The sequence below is a fragment of the Dermochelys coriacea genome, chromosome 1, assembly GCF_009764565.3.
Source record: "Dermochelys coriacea isolate rDerCor1 chromosome 1, rDerCor1.pri.v4, whole genome shotgun sequence".
NCBI lineage: Eukaryota > Metazoa > Chordata > Testudines > Dermochelyidae > Dermochelys > Dermochelys coriacea.
Window position 1 is genome coordinate 130,346,964 of NC_050068.2, and position 21,708 is coordinate 130,368,671.

At 38.2% G+C, this 21,708-nt stretch overlaps 1 long non-coding RNA gene across 1 annotated transcript; it reads right to left on the reverse strand.

Annotated features, from left to right (window-relative positions):
• Window positions 1-857: 857 nt before the first annotated feature.
• LOC122457688 lies at window positions 858-21,179 on the reverse strand. The gene is made up of 3 exons (XR_006277361.1): window positions 21,170-21,179; window positions 15,263-15,266; window positions 858-1,133 (listed from the first exon to the last, which is right to left on the reverse strand). It is a non-coding gene; the product is annotated as an uncharacterized LOC122457688 (long non-coding RNA).
• Window positions 21,180-21,708: the final 529 nt, after the last annotated feature.

Here is a 21,708-nt window from a genome sequence, read left to right on the forward strand (position 1 = left end):
GTGAGGGAGATTCCCAAACCTGAGCCCTTCTTTTTAGGTGACAAATATGAGGAACTGTCTGAGATTGTGTTGTCATTAGAGGAAGTTTTGGAACAAATTGATAAACTAAATAGTAATAAGTCACTAGGACCAGTGATATTCACCCAAGAGTTTTGAAGGAACTCAAATGTGAAATTGCAGAACTACTAACTGTAGTTTGTAACCTATAATTTAAATCAGCTTCTGTACCAAATGACTGGAGGATAGCTAATGTGATGCCAATTTTTAAAAAGGGCTCCAGAGGTGATCCCAGCAATTACAGGCCAGTAAGCTTTACGTCAGTACCAGGCAAACTGGTTGAAACTATTGTAAAGAACAAAATTACCAGATACATAGATGAACATAACTTGTTGGGGAAGAGTCAACATGTTTTTTGTAAAGGGAAATGATGCCTCAACAATCTACTAGAATTCTTTGAGGGGATCAACAAGCATGTGGACAAGAGGGATCCAGTGAATATAGTGTATTTAGATTTTCAGAAAACATTTGACAAGGTCCCTAACTAGAGGCTCTTAAGCAAAGTAGTCTGTCATGGGATAACAGCTAATGTCCTCTTATGGATTGGTAACTGATTAAAAGATAGGAAATAAAGGGTAGGAATAAATGGTCAGTATTCAGAATGGAGAGAGCTAAATACTGATGTCCACCAGGGGTCTGTACTGGGCCCAGTCCTATTAAACATATTCATAAATGAACCAGGGGTAAACAGTGAGGTGGCAAAATTTGCAGATGATACAAAACTACTCGAAATAGTTAAATCCCAGGCAGACTGCGAAGAGCTACAAAAGGATCTCTCAAAACTGGGTGAGTGGGCAACAAAATGGCAGATAAAATTTAATGTTGATAAATGCAAAGTAATGCACATTGGAAAACATAATCCCAACTATACATATAAAATGATGGGGATCTAAATTAACTTTTACCACTCAAGATAGAGATCTTGGAGTCATTGTGGATAGTTCTCTGAAAACATCCACTCTGTGCAGTGGCAGTCAAGAAAGCTGAGAGAATATTGGGAATCATTAAGAAAGGGATAGATAATAAGATATAAAATATCATATTGCCTCTCTATCCATGTTAGGCCCACATCTTGACTATTATAGGGTTCAGAAAAGAACTAGATAAGTTCATGGAGGATAGGTCCATCAATTGCGGGATGTGCAGGGATGGTGTCCCTAGCCTCTGTTTGCCAGAAGCTGGGAATGGGCGACAGGGAATGGATGACTTGATGGTTACCTGTTCTGTTCATTCCCTCTGGGGCACCTGGCATTGGTCACTGTTGGAAGCAGGATACTTTGGTCTGACCCAGTATGGCCATTCTTATGTTCTTACATAAAATACTATATGGGAAAAAAGAGTGATATTGCTATGGCGGAAACATGTGGTAGTAATTCCAATACAAAAACCAGGAAAACTATTCACAAAAATGCCCTCTTGGTCTGCCTGGATAACATTATGGAGAAAATGGGGAATGAATGATTGCTTTCCTATCTGGAAAACAGTGGCATTACAGATAAGTTTCAGAGTAGCAGCCGTGTTAGTCTGTATTCACAAAAAGAAGATACTCTCCTTACAGTGTGTATGATAAAACCCATTGTTTCATGTTCTCTGTGTGTGTATATAAATCTCCCCACTGTATTTTCCACCAAATGCATCCGATGAAGTGAGCTGTAGCTCACGAAAGCTTATGCTCAAATAAATTGGTTAGTCTATAAGGTGCCACAAGTACTCCTTTTCTTATTACAGATAAGGTACACGGTAGTTTTAAGGAGAGGGTAAGATGCACCATCAACTATATTGTTAAACTGGAAACTGAAATACAAAAAAAATGAGAAACAAGGATGGGAGTGGATGAGTCATGACTCTAACTAAAAACTATTTCCCCATGCTAATTTCCCCCTACTGTTACTCACACCTTCTTGTCAACTGTTTGAAATGGGCCATCCTAATTATCACTACAAAAGTTTTTTTTCTCCTGTTGATAATAGTCCATCTTAATCGATTGGTCTTGTTAGAGCTGGTATGGCAACCCCCATTTTTTCATGTTCTCTGTATATATATATCTTCCTACTGTATTTTCCACTGCATACATCTGATGAAGTCAGCTTTAGCCCACAGAAGCTTATGCTCAAATAAATTTGTTAGTCTCTAAGGTGCCACAAGTACTCCCTCTTCTTTCTAAAGATTTCATGATAGTTGTATTTCTAGATATTGAAAAAACATATGATATGCTATAGAGAGAAGGCTTATTACACAAAGTAGGCACAATAGGGATAAGGAGAACAATATATGGATGAATTAGAGAATTTTTGAGTAAATGGACCACACAGGTCAGAAAGTTGGGAAAGTTATGTCCAATATATAATATTAAAAATGGTACACCACAGGAAAGTGTTGCAAGACTGATATTACTTAGTATTATGATAAATGATCATCCAAAACAAATAAATGTTCTAGTAGGTGTTTCTCTATGTGCAAATAATTGTGCTCTATGGGTTAAGAGCAGGAACATCGAGGTGGCTATAAAGAGAATCAACAAAGCACTATGAGAGACTTCTGACTGGAGAAATACATGGGATTTCAAGTTCTGAGTTGCTGAAACCAAAGTACTGATCTTCACAAAAAGGAAAGCTACAAAGGAATTTAAACCCTCTCTATGGAGAACAAATAGATATAGTTAAAAGGTTGAAATTCCTAGGGGTAACATTTGATACTACATTACTTTGGAAAGATCATACAGACTATGTTAAAGATAAATGCCAAGAAAGGATCAACTCGCTTAAAAGTATGTCTGAGGCTAATGGGGGAGGGGCAGTTGGATAAAAAAAACCACTCCTGATGTTATACAGAGCATTAATCATACCAGTTATTGAATATGGATGCTAAGCTTTTGGGTCTGCATCAAAATCAAAACATAAAAAATATGATTTAATACAAGTAGAAGCACTGCAAGTTGCATGTGGTGCATTTATTACAACACTCAGATGCGTGCCACAGATAGCTGTTAGTGAAATGACAGTGACTCTACGAACAAAACTACTGGACCTAACTTTCTGGGCCACATTTAGTGTGAATTGCGATGATGAAAGTACCAAATAAATTGATGGTGATTGTTGGGAATTCAGTAGGCAGACTAAAGCACACAGTATTAGAACTCCACATACCATTTGAGTTAAAATGTGGATGGAGGAGTTGAAAGACAAGGAAAAGCTAAACGAAGTTAAAACTTTTAGTTATGAGAAAATTAGTTATGGAAGGAAAGCTATGTGCCCAAATATAGCTTTAGATTTATTTTATAAGCGTATGTAAGTAAAAAGCAGACAATTGCTATAAAAGACAAAGTGTGACAGTATATAGACGAAAGGTGGAATTGTTTTTGTCAAATATGTACAGATGGGTCCAAAAAACAAAAAATAGACATAGAAATGGTATATTGCATATCAAAATTAGGAATTAATGAATTAAAAAAAATCTGATTTTGTGGCAGTCATGACAGCTGAACTAATAGCAATAATGCTAGCATTAAACTAGATCTGGGATGTATGCCTAGAAGCGGCAGTCATTTTGTTTTATTCAATATGAGGTCTTATGCGTGTTTCTGTGTGTAAAAGCAATTTAATCAATGAAATTATATTTCTCATAACAGAGTTAGTACAAATGGGGATGCATGTAGCATTAGCTTGAAACTCAACACATACCAGGATAACAAGGAACTAAATGGAGGACAAAGCAACTAAAAGCACTGTAAGAAATGGAAGGATTGACACAGAAATACCCTTGAGTAAATAGGAATTCAAAAGCTTAGTAGAGAACAATTTTTTAAAAGGAATGACAAAAAAATTGGATCATAACAAGTGAGGAAGAAGATTTTTTTGAATTGTGGCCTATAGTTGAGGATAACAACATACTTCAGGGCCTGGGTAGGAAAAATGAAGTGATTTTGTTTAGAATACTAACTAGCTATTGTGGTTTAATTGAAAATCTTTTTAGAATCAGTAAATACAAAGATGGATTATGTGCATACTGTAAGGTAGAAGAAACAATTGATCCCCTTTTATGGGTATGAAAGGGCTTTGATAAAGAAGGGGAAATGTTTTTTGATTAATTTAAATGGCTTAAGATGACAAATGTTGCATTATGTTATTCAGTTAAAATATCTGGGAAATGGAGTAGTATTAGAAGGCGTTGTTACGTTACTTGAAAGACATAGGACAGAATGAGAGAATATAAACCATCAGGTATTTAAGAATTATAGATGCTGTCAGCTATAGATTATCAGTCAAGTCTGCTTCACCATGAAAAAAAAAGAGGGTCTGCAGAGAGAGAATCTGCAGTCACTCCCTAGGAATAGTGAGGAGGAAGCCCAAGGGGAAGAATAGGGATCCTAGCCTGATTAGAGAAGAGTAGCAAACATCTGCGGAGTCATTAAGCGGCCATTTGGGTGGAGCAGACCTTAGTGAGCACTCTGAACGAAGGGCAGAATTTGGACTGCCAGCAGGAGAGAACCCTGGGAGACGTTCTGGGGAGGAACAGAGCAAAGGGAACGTAAGAGGAAAAAGCAGCAAGGATTGGGATTGCACAGACCTTGGCTGCTGGTTATAGGGACCCTCAGCTGGAACCTGGTGGAGTGGCAGGGCTGGATTCCCCTACTAGTTACTAGCAAGGTAGCATGAGTCCAGAGAAGGGGACAATGATATTTGGAAATATAGGCACCGACTCCATGGGTACTCTGGGGCTGGAGCACCTATGGGAAAAAATAGTGGGTGCTCAGCACCTGCCGGTGGCCCACCAATCTGCTCCTCCCTGTCTCCCCCAGCGCCTCCTGTCTGCCAGTGATCAGCTGTTCAGCAACATCCAGGAGATGCTGGAGGAAGGAGGGGGAAGAGCGAGGGCAGGAAGAGGAGGAGGGAGGGGCTGGATGCGCTTGGGGGGGGATGGAATGGGGTGGAAAGAGGCAGAGTGGGACAGGAAGAGGTGAGGTTAGGGTCAGGCCTTGGGGGAAGGGATGGAGTGGGGGCGGGGCCTGGGGAGGAGCGGAGGTCGAGCACCTCCAAAGGACACCAGAAAGTCAGAGTCTTTGTTTGGAAAGACCTAAGGCAAGGATGTGAGGACAAGGGACCAAAGACCCTTTTGTAAGGACATTAGACTCTTTTATGTTGGGCTTTTTGTTAACCCCAGTAGGGGTAGGCTAAATTGTGACCTGGTTGAGTTACAGGAAAAGAGATCACTCTAGCAACTGAGCAACCATCGGCAGGGGTGCCAAATTGAAAGACACCAGCGATGTCACACCTGGCCACAAGGAGGACTTCCTGCATTGAGTAAACCCCTTCACTGGTTTTGTCAGATGCTGTGGGTCTCACACGCAGGCCTGCCAAGTGAGAGCTTTAGTCCCTGCACCACTACACCAGAAGGTCAGATGAGGGAACTGCAGCTGATACCCCATCACCAGAGGCTGCATCCATTGACAAAGCTGGGTCAGGTAACTAGCAGCAGACTGCTGATTGGAAACCTCTGAGCATAAAGAAATGACATCAGAAAGGAGCAAGATGAATAAAATATGTACAGAATTCTACAATAACCTCTATTCCTCATATGTCAATGTCCAATGTACACCGTCAAGGCAGCAGCTTACAGAAGAAGTTCCGGATGTTATGTGGGAAGAAACTGAATATGTAGTTCATAACATGAAGAGAGGGAAGAGTCTGGGACTGGATGATGTTTGGCCAGAATATCTCAAAGCAGAGGAAGATACTCTTTTCAAAGCATTGGTGCAATGGTTCACCATCTATATCAATAGCAAGCATGTTCCAGATACATGGAAGAAATCGAAAAGAATACTATTGATGAAGAAAGGCAATCCAGAAGAACAGAGCAACTACCATCTGATCACACTCCTCTCACAAGTGTATAAAGTGCATCATACTCAGTCAGATTAAGAAGGATTTTGATATGCACGAAAGCAGAGTACAAGCTGGTTTCTGCTCAGGGTATTTGACAGTTGATCACATCCACTCTGTTCTGCAGCTCATCAAAAATGCAAGGAATACAAAGCACCATTGTGTATTGCATTTGTCAACTGTAAAAGGCATTTGACTTGGTAGAGATTAACACTGTACTCAACGTGCTCAATAAAATCGGAATATACCTGAGGTACATCGACCTGCTGGAAGAAATTAACTGCAATTGCTTGACAGAGATAACATTACTCAATGTCCCCTGCATTATTACTATATGCAGAGGAGTCAGACAAGGCAACACAATCTCACCAAAGCTGTTTGCAGCATTACTGAAGTCACTGCTCAAGAAATTGAACTGGGAAGAAGGAATCAGAATTGATGGAGAACAGTTAACGTATCTTCTCTTTGCTGACGACTGTGTAATACTGGCAAAGGACACAGCAGAACTGGAGAACAAATTGCAGCAATTGGAAACACTTTTGCATGATATCAGGTTGGAAGTGAACACGTGAAGACAAAGTGGATGCAGAATAAGCATGTGTAGAAGGAATCATCACTGTAAATGGGAAAGAAATCAAGGAGGTTGACAAATATATTTACCTGTGTCAGCAGCTGAGCAGAGACAACTCATTCGAAGGGCAATGCAGTAGGAGGCAAAAGGCGGGGTGGGCAAGTTTCAACAAAATAATAATGTCTGGATGATGGACTGCCCATGAAGAAAAGGAAAGAACTGTTTAACTCCACTATTCTGCCAGCAATGATATATGCAACAGAAAGCCGGTCAACAATGAAAGCGGAGGAAGAAAAATTCGCTGTCACCAGAGAGCAATTAAAATGTGAATGTGTAAGATATCGCTCCGTGATCATATATCAAATGAGGAGATCAGAAGGTATACAGAGGAGAACGATGTAGTGCACTCAATGTACGACGCAAAGTGAAGATGTGCAGGTCATGTAGTCCTCAAGCAAGACAATAGGTGGACAACCTGCCTCAGTGACTGGATCTCCAGAAACCACAAGCAACCATTGGGCAGACCAAAAACATGCTGGGCCTATCCCATGACAAAACTCTTTGGCCAGAAATGGAAAGAATGTGCTCACAACAAAATAGAACGGTGTGGCGTAGACTTCCGTTCGTGGAGGGACGGACAAGCACAAGCGGACAAAGGTGACAGAGATAATAAAGCTTTCTGTTCCAGTCCTGCCCCTTGTCTGACCAACTAGTTGCTAGATCTGCTGCTGACCAGATGCCCTAAGACCAAGTTCCTGCCTCTTGCCTCGTTCCTGCTCCTTGCTCCTGTTACTGTGCCTTGTTCCTGGTTTCTGCTTCCTTGCCCTAAATCCAATGACTAACTCCAGTTTGATGCTTGGCATGACTTCTGTTTCCAATTCCAGCTTAATCCTTGATGTGGCTACCAACACTGACCCTGGCACAGACCTTGGCAGGCTCCTGCCTCTGATTGATCCTTTGCATGACTTTTGATTCTGACTCTGACTCTGGCTTTGACCTTTGGTATGACTTCCATCTGTGACCCTGACACCCCCCCCCTTGCTCTGACTAGTAGGTCAGACTGCCCTGCCAGGTCTCTTTATCATGGTGGGAACAGATGGATAATTCCTGGAAGGAGTTTCCGTCAAATAACCAAGTGGCTGTGAAACTAGCAGGCTGAGACAGAATCAGGTATGAACATAAAAAAGTTCTTTAAGAAAATTCTTCAAGAAAATCTGAAAATGACAAGTCACTGAGGGTATTGACCGAGGCCACATTGCAGGGAGCAGGCGCTCCTCCATGACGCCACATAAGCAACCGTTGAACAATTTGTGACTGTAAAGTTAGCACTTTACAGGGGATCTCAGCCTTCAATGTGAGAGACAGGTAGCCCTTAATTCATGTCCTCTTAAAAGTGTAAGTGGTTACTTATTAGAAAAAATGTTTCACTATTTCATTAAGTATATAGTCTCTTATTGGCCTTTATATGTTGCTCCAGAAGCAAAATAACTTATGATTGAATTTCTAAATGACATGCTTAAATTTCAGATATAAATGGATATTATTTTTCCTGTAGGCAAAGAATGGGGACAGACCCTGATCTAGTGCAAGTTGGTGAAGATCCATTTTATACCAGCTGAGGATCTGATCTATGATGTATATCTGAATAATGTTGCTTGTCTAAGAACTGGCATATTAACACACTGTTTTTTGTACTTGATATTATTACCCTGAGACTGTTTTCCGCAATGGTAAGGGACATCCACAAAAAAATGCAGAATATAAGCTGGATTTGTGGTGTATGGACTATGATTAGGGTTTCCAGAAAAATAGGATTCTCGACTGTGGCAGAATTGCATGTCTCAAACTTCAAATATTAATTATCAGCAAGACAGGCTTCAGACAAAGTTAAAGTTTACTGATGACTGGAGACAGACATTTTGGCAGTCTCAGCCACCAGTCTGCATTTCCTGAGCATAATAACTCAAATAATGGAATAATCATATTTACTGGCAATGGAAATTAAAATGATCTTTTTTTTGGATGATGCAGATTTTCATATTATACAAAACCTTTCCTGTAAAGAAATTATTTTGGATGAGTGTACTTCCTCAAGGTACCAGCACAGTCCATTCAGTCTAATCACTTGAACACCTATTTTAATATGGAACAAGGTTATTAACAAATGAGAGCGGGGGGGGGAAGAGAAGAAACATATACATATGTAAAATGTGAGAGTTTAACTTTTTAAAGAGAGCATATATGTAAAATGTATAAAATATTACTTCATTTGTCATCTCTCCTCCTATTTTAGCTGCATGTTTTGAGAATATTTATAGGGAGCAAAATACCTCATACTAGTCAGGACATCCCTTAGTTGTTGAAATGGACATCAGTGCCTTTTCACAGATGACGTCTCAGGGTTTGATCAACTCCATTTAAATGACCTGTGTTGAACTGATTGAAACCTTAAGGGGTCTCAAACATATTAAAGACTGAAGCCCTTGGCACCAGTACCAAACAAGCAATTTTATATTTTACCTATCTCAGAAGACATGCTTGGCCATCTTACACTTAAACAGCTATTCCTTGATATTACTTCTGTTCATGCAACTATCCTGATTTTAGTGCAGTGGCGGGCAACCTAAGGCCCACGGGCTGCATGTCGCCCACCAGGGTAATCTGATTGCGGGCCACAAGACATTTTGCTGATGTTGACCATCTGCAGGCACGGCCCCCCACAATTCTCAGTGGCCGCAGTTCGCTGTTCCTGGACACTGGGAGCTGCGGGAAGCAGCGACCAGCACGTCCCTGTGGCCTACAATCAAATTACCCTGCTGGGCTGCATGCGGCCCATGGGTTGCAGGTTGCCCACTACTGTTTTAGTGGAATGGATGTTTGTAAATAAAGGCTACATCTAGCTTAGGGGTCAGATAATCTTTAATGTGAGTCCTATCAATCAGGGTATGCTGAGGCTTCTCCTGGAAGATTTTGCATCTCATATTTATAGTCTTGGTCTTCCTGCTACCCAGAGAAGATGGGACAGCATGCTAAGACTCCTACATTTTATATCACACTGTAAAACTACAAGCAAACCCACATTTTAATATGCATAGAATTTAATTTTTCATTCTTTTTGCTAAATATACTTTACAAAGAAAAAAAATAGTCCTGGCTTGTGAGAAGCATGTGGGTGAATCAACCTTTCTTTCACTGAGGCCATGTCTACGCTACTGGCTAAACTGACACTGCTATGATCAATGCAGGGATGTCGATTCAATGAAGACACACTAAGTCGATGGGAGAGTGTTCTCTGTCAACATAGCATGGTGCAGATACCGCTGTAAGTTGATCTAAGTTTCGTTGACTTCAGTTACGTACTTTACATAATTAAACTAGCGTAACTTAGATTGATTTACAGCTTTAGTGTAGACCAGCCCTGAGTCAAATCCTAATCTTCCCCCAACATGGGGTGGAGTCCAGAAAGTGGGCCTTGGTTTGGTTGAACTTTAAGTTAGCAGAGCACAGTTGGAATCCTCATGAGAAGCTCCCTGTGGTCACCCACATCCTTCCCCTGAAAGCATAGTCTGAGATTCCATTCCCAACTCACATATCTGGCAGTGACATTGTCCTGTGCTGTAATTTCCTCCTGATGTCCCTGAAGGGAATTAGTGTGTTTTTATCTGACTGACAGCTGGGCACACAGCAAGCAGGCTCTTCCCATCAAGTGCTAGAGCTGGCTCACAGCTCCGAAATAGATTTGGTAGCTTGCAATGGAGGCCATTAGCTTCAAGAACCCACACATATGTCCTGACTTGCACAGAGTAATGGAAAATCTGCAGCAGAGCTCCCCACAACCACTCCTTCCCACAAGCACTGATTGCAAGAAGCTCAGACTGAGCATCTCTGTCTTCAGGCTATTCTCTCACCTTCTGCAGGCAGCATCACATCAGTGCTGTAGTATTCTCTGTGACCACTACATAGGAAAAAGAAAAGGTCCATGATCCACAGCAAGTCAGTGGCAAGAGTGAACATCTCATTTGCATGAGTTCCCTATCTCTTCTAGGCCTTTGCAGTTCTCACAGAAATAAGGCTGACTGTCTTAAAGATTGGTTAGTCAAACATGGAGCTCCTTCATGAAATAGGGGGCCTGCACTGCCCTAAGGATTTAGGCTGGTTTTGGAATTACACACCTGCATGCAAGGGCTTTTCAAGCAGATGTATTGGTTTGTCATGAATGATCTTGTTGAGGATTGTTTTGGTTATCCTAGAGGTCTGTTACCTGGGAACGGATGACACAAACAGTTGACAAGTAAGCAAATGACAATGTTCCAAATTATATAGTAGTTATAAACAAATGATGATCCACTAAGTAAATGTATACTTTCAACCCTGAAAGCAAAAGATTACTGAGCTGATGTACTGTGACCCTAAATACTGTTGCACTTTCCCTGAAATCTGAAAGTTTGAAGGACTTTATATTCTCCACTGTCTGGAAATTGGGGACTAAGCACCAGGGAGAGCTTCCTTAAAGAAGTATTAGGTCCTGCAAAAGGAAAGTGACAATATTCTTCAGTTTTAAGGGGAATTAATAATATGCCAAGAAACCTGAACTTCCTCTTTGATGACAGCTTCACTGATGCTGAGAAAAGTAGCAGTTGAGGGAGGTCATCATCAAGGACAGAAAACCATCCATGAACATTAACCTAGAGACCTAGTATTTAATACAGTAGTTTGTGGGGAGCCTTTAGAGTGAGCAGAGAAGCAGAGTGATGTGGTCTTGGTGGCTGGTGTTGATGATGATGAAGGCTGCTGCAATCTAAACTAGCTGAATCTTCCCTAATGTTGCTGTGTTCATACCTAAGTATTTGCCCAGAATCCAACCTGGAGGTCATAAAGGAATGGATCACTCTGGCTGAGTCCATGTTTTGTAACAGAGATTACAGATTTCTGGCTATTCATAGATAGAATAAACCATTCTTGTAGGTGTCTTAATAAGGATTGGAGAATCCAGGTTTGGATGTTCAGTTTAGAATGTTTGAATGCTTATCCAAACTTCTCTGAACCATTGAATTTTATCTTCACCCTCACTCTCTCCTCCCTAACTTCTCCTTTTTTCCAATAGCCCCACCAGGTCTGTCTCCTTTCCTGCACCCTAATATTCCCTCTCTCTCACCTCCTTGCCATTGAAAAATAGTGACGTAACTATGTTGGGAATCTCACAAGTCTTCAGTAGCTCTGCAAGAGTGTGCTCACTGCTCATTCATTCTCTTATTGAGCTAAGAGTTCCTGCAGCCAGAAGCTCAAATTGCATTATAATCTGGGATGTGAGGGAGCTCATCGAAATTGTACCATGACATGAGATTAAGGAAATTTATTGAAATTTGAAAAGAAAAATGTTGGGTTTATTTCAGTGAAAAGGATGAGATTTGGGCTTGGACACTTGGTTTAATTTCAAGACAATTTTCAATATCTGTTTATAAGGTATATGAAGCAAATGTGTATTTCTCCTCTTAAATTTGGGTTTTCTCTAATTCTTCCTTTAAAAAAATTTCAACAACTCAATGAATAGTCAGACTGGTTAAATACACTAATAATGCAGATCCAGAGAGTCAAATAATTAAGATCACTGTGGTCAGCAAAATATCCCCCTTGGTTCACTTTCAATTTTCTTATCTTAAGATATTTATAGCCTCTTATGCTTCTAAGAAGTTGTGAGAAAATGTCAGTTTTCACTTTTACAAAATGTGGCAAAACTGAGAATGTTCCTGGAACTATCATTAAAAATTCTCTCTTGTTTCCAAAAAAATGAGTAAAATTCCTTATGATCTTCACCCCGTTATAATAGACTACTTAAGGAGAAATTAAGCAAAACTTTTATCGTTGTCCTTTTCATTGGTTGGTTTTGTGGTGCTGTGCTGTCATCTGAACTTATCTTTGTTGAAATCAGCAGACATCCACTAAATGAAAAGTTATGTGGTTTTGGCTTTTTTGAAAAAAAAACAACCTACAAAAGATAAATAATGCTGGTTTTCCTTGTATGCACAAATACTTTCCACTTTAATTCTAATTAATTTAGTTAAAGGCCCCTTTACTGTTCTTCACAGTTTCTGTTCCACCATCAGAAATCCTCATCTCTTTAATAAAAAGGATTCTTGTCTCTTTGACACCATTCTCATAATTGCCAGTGAGATTTTCTTTTTGAAGAAAGTTCCCATTTGACTGCTTCTTTCCAGTTTCTAATAGCATCCAAGTTAGTGGTGCACCCGAACACTTCAGAAGAACTCAGCGTTGATGTTTGGCCTCCAAAAAGTCGTCTTTGCTTGCTTATTTATTTGTCTATATTCCCATCACCATAATATCTGGGCTCACATTGTCCCAGAAATTAAAGACAGAAATCCCGCTGTTCTGTTTCAGACAACTTCAGCTCCTTTTTTCAGAATTTTTGGGTTAGCTGTTAACTCTTGCTGATCACCCATTTTCAGAACTATGTCAGTAAATGAATGGATTCAAATCTCCAGAGCAGAAAAAAACCTTCTGTTTCACAAGATTTTTTGTTTTGTTTTGTTTTCTTGTTAAGTTGTAAAAAGTTTGTGTGTATGCTGTGGAAATTTTATTTCATATGCTACATGTATGTGGTCTGGAAGGCATGTTATGTATTTTGTGAAAACTAGGTTCCCATTTTATGGAAATGTTTTTGTGTGATCATGTTCTAGAATTAGTCATATGTGCATGTTATTATTCTGTCTTATTTTTCAAATTTGTGGCACTTCTTGGTCATCATGATTTGCTGAAAGTTTGCTGAAATCCTGACACTGCTGAAGAGAGTACATGAGAAGCTACATGAGGTTAGTTGGTTCCTAGGTAGAGTGCTGCTTGGGGGACTCTAGAGCTTTCTGAATTCTCATGACCTGGTGACTTCTGGCCACTCATGAACCACAACTTCTCTTGGGAATTCAGTGATATATGCAGTAGAAGTGCTCTAGAGCTAGCTTGGTAATTCTGAATTCTCATGACCCACTGAACCTTGATCATTCATGCACCATGACCACCCCTGGGAAATTGATAGATTGCTACCCTCACACAATATTGGGTCCAGAGGATCTCTCTTAGTGCTATTTAGCATTACAATACACTCAGTGTTCAGGTATATGCCATTTGCCATTCAAAACAGAATTCTGCAAAATTTATCCCATACAGTATGTTGATTATATAACAACTTATTGGATAAGGTAAAGAGATTTTTCAGATCCGATCACGTGGCTAACAGATGATGAGACTCTAAAGTAGCATTGACCAAAAAATTAGGACAATCTCATGGAAATACTAAAGACAAAAGATATGTGATTCCCAAAATATATGTGATTTGAAAATAGAATGAAAAAGGTGAGGGTCCAGACCTGAATTAACAATCCAAATAAACAATGGCAGAAGAAGGTGAATTTTTATTTGGCCATGGTGAAAAAATGTGTTTATATCTGGAAAAGAGCAATACCGATACAACCATCACCCAGACCAATTTTCACTATTGAAGCAGATAATAAAAAATATGATAGATGGCCTGACAAAAAACATGAGGAAAGGGAAGGGTTTTTTATCAGTTCTACACTGAGTTTACTGATGATAAATATTAGGATTGAGGCAAGTTGCAGTGTTACACTTTCAGTAATCTTTTGTAATAAGTATTAATGCTTTGGGAGTCTGTAAATTTAAGGAGTACTTGTGGCATCTTAGAGACTAACAAATTTATTACAGCATAAGCTTTCGTGAGCTACAGCTCACTTCATCGGATGCATTTGGTGGATTTTTCCACCAAATGCATCCGATGAAGTGAGCTGTAGCTCACAAAAGCTTATGCTCTAATAAATGTTAGTCTCTAAGGTGCCACAAGTCCTCCTTTTCTTTTTGCGAATACAGACTAACACGGCTGCTACTATGAAACCTTTAAATTTAAGAAACTAAAGAAATAACAATGCCTATTTTCACACAAATCCTGTGAAGGAGAAGATTTCCACTGGCTGTATTGAAACCATTTTAAGATCTATACTTTTAAGCAACTATTTATACTGACTGCAAATTGTTTAGAGTTGGCAAATTGGTTGGAGTTCAATCATCTCCATTTCACTGCTTATTTTTACTTCTGTAGTAACTATTGGCCACAAAGTCTTCACAGTGAAACTCTAGTAAGACAAAGGGGCCTTGTTTTGGATCTATTGACCCTGAGATGTAGGCATGAGCCTAATTATTTTCCAACCCTTGCTCCTTTGTTGTAAAACAGTGTTTGATATTACCAATAGTTTATTTATTTAATCTAGTTATTGTGGAATGTGTACGTTTAAACTGCCCTTAATATCCCAAGTGGCTATCCCTTATCCAATCTAACATAATTAGGAATAGGATATTTTCATGTTGCATGATAATCATTCCACTCTGTTTGGCAGTTGAACTTTGAAAGAATTTTGAAAGAAAATTCCTTGTATTATAAAGAGTAGCAAAACTAAAAAAAGGTTGAACTCTTCAGTGATATGGGTCAGCTGATTTATGCTTCTAGGGCTCTAAAATTGCAGTGTAGATGTTCAGGCTTGGCCTGGAGCCCAGGCTTTGACACCACCCCCATTGTGGGTTCTGAGAATCCAGGCTCCAGTCTGAGTTCAAACGTCTACACTGCAGTTTTATAGCCCCGCTCAAGTATTTTACAGACTGAGCCCTGCAAGCCTGAATCAGCTGTCCTGGACCAGCCACGGCTGTGCCATGGGTCTTTTCTTGCACTGTAGACATACCTTCAGTGCATAGTCTGAAAAAGATCCCCAATTAAGAGAGACCTTCTTTTTTGGAATATTGACAAGATTATTGTACATGCATTGCTGTCACTGATGGAAAGAATTCTGAACCTTTGAAAGAAGAAAAATATTTTATGGAATATTTCATGGTAGAAAATAAGGCATACGAACTTTTAAACTTGTTATTCTGCCTTAAGTGTTTTCCATAGAATATTTTTCATCCAGTTTCAAAGATTCAGCGTTCTTTCTGGTAGTGACAGCAATGTATACATAGTAATCTCATCAACATTGCAAGAAACGAGGTCTCGGTTGATTTCTGGAGCCTTAAGAAGATAATAAACACAAATATATGAAACTGGAATACCAGAAAATTAAAGACATTCATCCATAACCTAGGGCCTAATGCTGATATTGTTACTTTTGGGACCTCAGGGTGCTCAGAAGGAAGGACTTAATTCTGGATATTTTAAGTCAATGGGGTTTGCCATTGACTGCTATTGGGAGCAGGAATGGATCCTGATAATGTTGCCAGAAATATTTATTAATATTATATTACAGTAGTATTATATTTTCCTGTCTCCTTTTGTCACACAACACATCATTAAATAGTGTATTTATCCATGAAGCTCAAGGTTCATACAACATCTCACTAAACACAGCTATTTAAACTGCATGTTTTGTAAAACCAGATTTTTTTGTCTATAAAGTATCTTGTATAGTACCTCACGATCTTTGTGCGACATTGGAAAGGTGGGAAATATATACTGTTGTCTAGTTCCATCCAATTTTGAATACCTTTCTGGAAATGTCATTGACCACAGGAACATTAATTTTGGCACTTCCTAACATGTGAGTGCTTGACTTTGGAACCTTAGTAATTTTCTTTTAATGTAGGTGTCTGTGTTTGTGGTATATGTGTGTAATTATACATATGTGGACAAGATCCACAGCTGGTGAAAATTGGCATACCCCCATTAACTTCAATGGAGCTACGACTATTACACCAATTGAGGATGAACTAAGGTTATGTGTACACTTCAAAAGAAATTGTGTTCTTAACTCAGTTTAGCTATCCCCACATTACTTCACTTAGGTTAAAATAGCAGTGAAAACTGGCATCTCGGCTTTTAACTTGGGTTATCAGCTCCAGTAAAGTTTAGGGAGCCGGAGGTTGAACTTCAGCTGCTAACCACAGTTAAAAGCTGAGTTGCCATGTCTTCACTACCATTTTAACCCAAGTTAGTTAATGCAGAGTTAAAAAGAGAAGAGGAGGCAAAAGCTCAAATTACAATATATATATATTATATATATATATATATGTATATATATATATATCTGGCTGGTATTAACAAGATAAAACATAAACATGTATACAAAACTGAACTGCCCCACCATATATCAAGATGGTTAATATTGATTTTCCACTGAATGCAAGGTATTTTCCACTGAATGCATCCCATGAAGTGAGCTGTAGCTCATGAAAGCTTATGCTCAAATAAATTTGTTAGTCTCTAAGGTGCCACAAGTACTCCTCTTTTTTTTTTGTGAATACAGACTAACACGGCTGCTACTCTGAAACCTGAATATTGATTTTGATTGTAGACATGCCTTTCAAGGGCATGGCCAAGTTTAGCCTCATCAGCAGTCAGAATATATATGTGTATATACACATATATATTCTGAATGCTGATGAGGCTAAACTTGGCCATGCCCTTGAAAGGCATGTCTACAATCAAAATCAATATTAACCATCTTGATATATGGTGGGGCAGTTCAGTTTTGTATACCTGTTTTATCTTGTTAATATCTGCCAGAATTCAAGTATTTTGAACCATTTGTCATTCTTTTATGCAATCAATTGAAAATGTTTTTAAAATGTGGTGCTGTTGCCCTAAGTTATTATTGGAGTGGGGGCATGGATCAATGTCCACATCACACTCCCCATCAGTATCCGGCCCAAGCTGGGAAAGCTAATGATCTAACCCATGGACCAAATTTGGATCTTGGTCACGTGCCAAATGAGCCATGTTGCACATACATTAAGAAGAAGATTACTGGAGGAAGAACTCTTCAGATGTTAGCTAAAATGCATAGTAAATAAAGTTCAGTGTCTGTAATTTTCTAATTATACTCCCTGTACTAATATGATGAGAAATGTTTAACCCAATAAAATGCAAGTTCCTTAAGTAACTGTTTAAACAATGTGTTAACAATCCATAGCTACCCAGTGGAAGAACTATATTAGGAATCAGACTTTGTGTTTCAGGCCTAATAAAGTTTCAAAGAATAACCACATTATTAAAGTGATGAGATGTTTAGCCTTTAAAAACTGATTTTATAGCCTTCTCCATCAGATAATCTAAGGGAGTGTTTTTGGATTAGATTCTGGAGGGAGGTTTTTGCAAAAAGAGTTGTGATGGTAGGCAAAGGTTTTGTAAAAAATAAAAAAGGTAATGGGGAAGTATATAAGAGAGAATTGAACATACAAGAGATTGCCTCAGAAATATGAGAATATAGATTATTTTAGATGTGTTGGGACTGTGTTATAATTCAAGTAAGATGAAAGTATGAAATTTATAAAGATTTGGAAATAGATAGCAATCTTTTTTCAATTTTGACAGATTCTTGGGGTACACGTAGTGTATTGCTGCATTTATCAGTAACTATTTGGCAGCTCTCACCATAAAACAAATTTGTTAGACGTTATGCCACATAGTCTCTGGATCCTTATATAGATTTCTGAACAAGATGTATGAATTATATTTCATATGCAACTTTTCAGAGTGAAGCCCAAAACATGCTACTCTATAGCTACAAATAGCTTTGATACCAGGCATTTTCACTAGCTTATGAAGCTACAGTAAAGATGACCTAGTTAAAGTTGTAGGACATTTCTCTTCAAAGCCCTGGTTTAGCTGCCTATGACTTTTCCAAATCCTTGGCTTGAAATTTCTCATGGCGACACTTAGCCCAAAGGGGAATATTATGCAATGTTTAAAGTAAATCAAAAAAAGCTGTTTGAGTTAGATAGTTTATAAAAAGTTATGCTTTTTTTCTTTCAAAATTGTTCTCCACTGTTGTCCACTGGTTTCTTGAAAATAGATGGCTCAGAAAAATGAAAATAATCAGTTTTAACTCATTCAGACTCAAAATTCTAACTGTTGCATGTGGCATGTAGTGTCTCACAGACATTCTAAGACAGTGGTTCTCAGCCAGGGGTGCACGTACCCCAGGGGATATGCAGAGGTCTTCCAGGGGGTATGTTAACTCATCTAGATATTTGCCTAGTTTTACAACAGGCTACAGAAAAAGCACCAGCAAAGTCAGTACAAACTAATATTTCATACAGACACTGACTTGTTTATACTGTTCTATAAACTACACACTGAAATATAAGTATAGTATTTATATTCCAACTGATTTATTTTATAGTTATTTTAAAATATTTTAAAATATTCTTATTTTAAAATAAGAAAGTAGGCAATTTTTCAATAAAAGTGTACTGTGATACTTTTGTACTCATATGTCTGATTTTGTAAGCAAGTAGTTTTTAAGTGAGGTGAAACTTGCAGGTATGCAAAACAAATCAGACTCCTGAAAGGGATTCAGTAGTCTGGAAAGGTTGAGAACCGGTGTTCTAAGAGACACATCCAGAGGGTTCTAGAAACGGGTACTGGAAATGCTGAAAGTCATATTTGCATACATTACAAGAGAATATAATGTATGCAAATTACCTCAGATATACAGTTACCTCAGAATTACGAACACTTTGGGAATGGGGTTTCCAGTTTTCCAAAGAGAACACAGCAATTTTTCTTTCTAGGTGTTCTTGTTTGTTTTGTTTTGTAGTTTCCAAAACTTTATTGCTTACCATTTGTCTTTCTCTGAAGCCTTTACAATTGGACTCATGGTACTAAGGGTATATTGTTTTTATAGGTGGAGGGATAAAAAAGTAGCTCTTACAAAATGTTTTAAAACTGTCCATAACATTTCTAAAATAGGTTGTTATTCTGCTATGTATCTTTCTGATATGTAACTGATGTAGGAGATTATCTGGTTGTCTGTCTGTGTTCCTCCCATAAAAATTAATTCCAGCAGTCATGCCATTTCTTCCAAAGTTCCCTCTGTCTGGAATATTTTACCTCCTAATTTTCTGTCCATCTCTGGCCTGAACGTCATTACAAGCACAGACCTAGAAGAATAGTGACAAATTTCAAGACCTCATTAGACAAGAATATTATTACAAGATTGAAAGCTAAATTCCAAATATGTGAAAGGTTTGGAATATAAGACAGCTGTCCAGTGACAGAGAACTCACTATGCTGTAGGAAAGAAAAGGAATTGTAGAGATTTTGGAACCTCAATAAATGAATCTATCTATCTTCCTAAGAAGGTGGACAGGAAATGATACAGGAGCTATGGATTTCTGCCAGCCTTCAACTGTCAGCTACTGTTCCAAGTAGAGTTTAGCAAAGATTCTGTTTTGTTTTTCAGGGCTAAGGCTGGAGTGAATCAAAAGTATCATTCATATTCATCTTTTTTCCCTCCCCCAAGGACTAAAGACCTGATCCTAAACTTATTGGAATCAATGGGAGTCTTTCATTAACATTTAATTTATCACTTTATAATAGGTGCTGCCAAGAATGTTTTTATCACTTTAAAAACATCAGGCTTGACTAACTGGACCAAGCATCTCTCATTTTGTTGTAGACCAGTGTGTTTAAATAAAGTTTAACTTACATAATTCCTCATATGTATTTTAAGGAAAACTGTATTTTGTTTAGCACAGCAGCCTGAATTTGCACAAAAAATTCTTCTCACTATGAAACTATGAATTGGAATTTTTTTAAAAAAACTTTAATTACAGTTGGCATTTCTAAGCTACTTTTCTTGCTAAAAGTGACATTATGTGTGTCTCCAGGAGCACTGGAGCAAAGTACCAGGAAGACTGTAAATCATTTGTAAATCAATCAACCTGTTTTATTACTAGTTTAATACAAAAACTATAACTTTACTGTGTCAAATATTAAACATCTAATTTAGGTGTGGAATATTAAGTTTATGCTTCTGATTGTTAAACTAATTAGTGAAAACAAAACATGACTGGAGTTACTTCTTCCTCCCTCCCCATCCCCCACTCCATCCAATTTAGAGCCCCCGTGTTTTGGTTTATAATCCTAGGGGTATGAGAGGAATTCAATCTTAAAAGTATCTTGTTTAGTTTGTTTAAAGAGAGAACACTTTCCATTTTTGTCTCTTCATCACTTCCCCAGTTTAAGAAGTTATTCTTTTATAAAATTCAAATAACCTTCTGAGAATAAAACATGTATATTGCATACAATGTCAAATATTTAAAATACACAATTAATTATTTTAAATAAAGTAAGTTATCAGTTTCTAGAGAACAAGTTTTGGTGTTACCCATGCAACCATTGTACACTTCAGAGAAGTAAGAAATGTTAAGTAAGAGTAACTGACAACAGGATATGTCCCCAGAGGTCAAGCAGAAATTCCTTTTATGTTTGGAAGTATAAACCCTTTCAAACGTATCTGTCATGAGAAAGAAGCCTATGCACGGAGAATTAAGTAACTGCAGGAAGTCAATCCAGATTTGTAAATAAATAAAATTCTAAGCTTTCTAATATTTTTGTTAATTTGTAAAAACTGATTTTCAGACCTGGCCAACATTATTGCAGGTGTAGTTTTGCTCCCACCTTCATTGTGGCTCTGATTTGTGATAACATGTAAACACACGATTGGCCTATGAGCACAAATACCATCATCAACACTGCAAAAATGTCTAACTGCACCCATAATTCACTGCAGCAAGAAAACAATATTTCTATAGAGATCAAAACTGTGCCTGGAAAGCCTCCCTGGAGTACCTTCTACATTTGGGTGACTGTATGCAGAGACCACTGTGTCTGCAATTCATTATCAATTAGCATATGCAATATCCTAAAATAGCATAGTAAGATGGTTGCTAGTTCATGAGTTATTGCAAAATATATGCTCGTGGTACAACATTACCCTTCAAATTATGCATTATCAATTAGCATATGCAAATATATGTATGTAAAAAAAAACCAGCTTGTTTAGTGAGGGAGACCTAGTTGCCACTATTACAATACAAGATATTAGAAGCACACATGTGTACACAGAACTACTAAAAATAGAGGATAACAGTGCAACACATTTAGGGTATATTTGTATACCACATACTATTTTTGATATAGAAACATGTTTTTATGCTATTTTTTCCTAATTGTATACATGTGACAATGTCCTAAAACATAGTTGAAGGGCCACTGTTCATGAGTTATCGTAACGTATACGCTCACTGGGTACATTACTCTACAAATGTGGATGAGGGTTAAAAATTAGCCTTTCTTGTTTCTTTAGTGGTAGATATATATATATATATATATATATATAATATAGT